This window comes from Pongo abelii, chromosome 10 (assembly GCF_028885655.2).
Source record: "Pongo abelii isolate AG06213 chromosome 10, NHGRI_mPonAbe1-v2.0_pri, whole genome shotgun sequence".
NCBI lineage: Eukaryota > Metazoa > Chordata > Mammalia > Primates > Hominidae > Pongo > Pongo abelii.
In genome coordinates this window covers 93,049,148-93,052,921 of record NC_071995.2, presented here as the reverse complement: position 1 = coordinate 93,052,921, position 3,774 = coordinate 93,049,148, and the positions used below count along the sequence as shown (strand labels likewise).

Genomic DNA, 3,774 nt, shown 5'->3' with positions numbered 1-3,774 from the left:
GCCACTGCACTCCAGCCTGGGCAACAGAGTGAGATTTTATCAAGAAAGAAAGAAAGAGAGAGAGAGAGGAAGGAAAGGAAGAAAGGAAGGAAGGAAGGAAGGACGGAAGGAAGGAAGGAAGGAAAGAAGGAAAGAAGGAAAGAAAGAAGAAGAGAGGAGGGAAGGGGACTATGCATATGAGAATAGTGAACCTGAATGACCAATACTAAGACATACTCTAGTAAAATTTCTGGATTTTAAAGAAAAAGGAAAAAATATCTTTAAGTATCTAGGCAAAAACAACATGAGGTTATAAGGGAAGGAAGATTATTATTAGACTTTTTGATTATTATTAGACTTTTGGTGTCAGAAGAAAATGGAATAGCACACTTAGGACACTCAAGGAAAGACATATAACTCTTAAGTATAAAGGGCACAGACAAGCTGTTATGAACCTGCAAAAACTCAGGGAATATTGTTCCTATGCGTACTTCCTGAGGAACCTGTTACAGAATAAGCTTTAGACAACCAAAGTGACTAGACAGTCTCTGGTATAAGGACTGATGGTAAGTATTAAATATATAAGTACTTGTAGATGAAGACTAAATGACAGTAAAAAGGGAGAGAATAATATGTGATGATTATGTACCTTGACAATGTAGATCGAGTATAACTTTAAAAAATGAGGCAAGAGTGGAAATAAGGTATGAAAAAGTTTTTAAAAAGTCAGTAGTCATAATTTGTAATGGTTATTGTAAGTATTGTTATTTTTAAACTCTTCTGTATATAATGTAGGATAAAGTAAATGAGCAGTTATGGAATATTCCATCACTTCTCCTGTTCTAAGAACCAGAATCAGGATTCTTGGTGTGGACGAAGGAGTTGCAGAGACAATATAAAAGAAGTTAAGGGCCCAGGCATGGTGGCTCATGCCTGTAATTCTACCACTTTGGGAGGCTGAGGTGAGAGGATTATTTGAGCTCAGGAGTTCAAGACCAGCCAGGGCAACATAGCGAGACACTGTCTCTATAAGAAACACAAACAAAAAAAAAGTTAAGGCATAGCACTGTAGACTTGAGTGTGAATTAGAAATATCACTGTCAAGTCATGAAATGTTTTTACCTTCAAAATATATTCTCTAGTTCTGTTTACTAAAATAGCCCCCATATATTGACCAGTCTACCAAGTAACATAGGGCATCCCTGGAGCCCAGCTTGTGATAAAGAAATTACACTTTTCACTAAAAGAAAACCAGAGTTTCTTGGATAAATGACTGATTCCAAACCTGTCGCAAAAAAAAGTACAAACTAGGCTGGGCACGGTGGCTCACGCTTATAATCCCAGCACTTTGGGAGGCCAAGGCGGGAGGATCACTTAAGTCAGCAGTTCGAGACCAGCCTTGCCAACGTGGTGAAACCCCGTCTCTACTAAAAATATGAAAATTAGCTGGGCGTGGTGGTGCACACCTGTAGTCCCAGCTACCCAGGAGGTTGAGGCAGGAGAATCACTTGAATCCAGGAGGCAGAGGCTGCAGTGAGCTGAGATCGTGCCATTGCACTCCAGCCTGGGTGACAGAGTGAGACTCTGTCTCAAAAAAAAAAAAAAAAAAAAAAAAAACCCCAAAAAAAAACAAACCAAAAAAAAGTACAAACTTAACCTAGAACATTTTGTAATACCAGATAGCAAGGACTCTATCAACTACTGGGGTCATTTCAAAATGACTCAGGAGTCAACTTGAAGAGATTCCTAGTGGCCACAAATCCAATTTTAGCTTCAATAAGGACAAGAATTGGAATGAACTGAAACACATCGAATATATTTACATTTGTGAATTCATAGTAATAAAAAATTGGTCTCCTTTGAAGGATAACAATTAATTCATTATTTCAAAAAATGGATACATAAAGGAAAGGAATTGGGCATTATCCTGACTTTCCTATATAAACTATACTACTGGGTAACCACTAGCAGATGACGGAGGCCAGGTGTGGTGGCTCACACCTGTAATCTTAATTATTTGGAAGGCTAAGGTGGGAGGATTGTTTGAGCTCAGAGTTCGAGACCAGCCTAAGCAGCATAGGGAGACCCCATCCCTATAAAAAATAAAAATAACTGGATATAGTGGTGTGCACCTGTAGTCCCAGCTACTTGGGAGGCCAAGAGGAGAGGATCACATGAGCCTATGAGTTTGAGGTTATAGTGAGCTATGATTGTGTTCCTGCACTTCAGCCTGGGCAACAGAGGGAGACACTGTCTCTCTTGCTCTCTCTTTTTTTTTTTTTTCTTTTTTCTTTTCTTTCTTTTTCTTTTTGAGACAGAGTCTTGTTCTGTCACCCAGGCTGGAGTGCAGTGGTGCTATCTGGGCTCACTGCAACCTCTACCTCTGGGGTTCAAGCGATTCTCCTGCCTCAGCCTCCCAAGTAGGTAGGATTACAGGTGTGAGCCACCACACCCAGCTGTTTTCTTTATTTATATTTTGTTTTAAAATAAAAAGTAAAAACAAAACCAATAATGCTTTCCTGTCCCGGCCTGCGCGGCGTGGGCTCGTGAGTGTCTGAGACCCGAAAATTGAGAGCGTTTTCGCACCCCAGGGGCTGCTCCTGGCAGCTCTGCAGCCGTCACCATGCCACAGAACAAATATATTGAATTACACTGTAAACGCTATGGATACCGTTTGGATTACCATGAGAAAAAGGGAAAGAAGGAAAGTCGAGAGGCTCATGAATGTTCAAAGAAGGCAAAGAAAATTATTGGTCTGAGAGCTAACTTTACCATAAACAGCGCCATGCTGAGAAAATACAAGGGAAAAAGACTATCAAGATGCATGAAAAGAGAAACACCAAACAAAAGAATGATGAAAAGACTCCACAGGGAGTAGTACCTGCCTATCTGCTGGACAGAGAGGAACAATCTCGAGCTAAAGTACTTTCCAATAGGATTAAACAGAAATGAAAAGAGAAGGCGGGAAAATGGGAAGTCCCTCTGCCTAAAGTACGTGCCCAGGGAGAAGCAGAAGTATTAAAAGTTATTCGAACAGGAAAGAGAAAGAAGGTATGGAAGAGGGTGGTTACTAAAGTCTGCTTTGTTGGAGATGGCTTTACAAGAAAACCACCTAAATATGAAAGATTCATCAGACCAATGGGCTTGCATTTCAAGAAAGCCCATGTAACACATCCTGAACCGAAAGCCACCTTTTGCCTACCAATACTTGGTGTAAAGAAGAACCTCTTGTCCCCACTGTAGACAACTTTGGGTGTTGTTACCAAAGGTACTGTCATTGAGGTAAATGTGAGTGAATTGGGCCTTGTGATGCAAGGAGGCAAAGTTATTTGGGGAAACTATGCCCAGGTTACTGACAATCCTGAAAATGATGCATGCATAAATGCAGTCTTACTGATTTGACAGCAATTTTACATATAATTATTGAGGACTACACACCAATTGAAAAAACTGCCATTACTGTAATGTTTCTGAATACTACCAAACAGCCATACATGTCTGCAATGAAGAGATTTATTAAATTGTAAACATTTAAAAAGTAAATTAAAAAAAAAAAACAATAATGATCACACATAGAACAGACCTGAGCCCTCCCACAGACAAGGCTAGCCAAACCCAACATAGATCAGACAGGCTTCAGTTAATCCAAACTGTGAACCTGAAATAAATGCTTATTGTTTTTTACACCTAAGTTCTAAGTTTTTTACACCACAGCACTGTTGTGGCTTTTGCTATCTAATACAGTTGCAATTCAACACCTATATCAAATCTTGTCTAATTTCACTATTGAATGTG

General features: G+C 39.7%; 1 pseudogene; it reads left to right on the top strand.

The window, feature by feature from the left end:
- The first annotated feature begins 2,572 nt into the window (after positions 1–2,572).
- On the top strand, positions 2,573–3,484 carry LOC100455778 (ribosome biogenesis protein NSA2 homolog; annotated as a pseudogene).
- Positions 3,485–3,774: the final 290 nt, after the last annotated feature.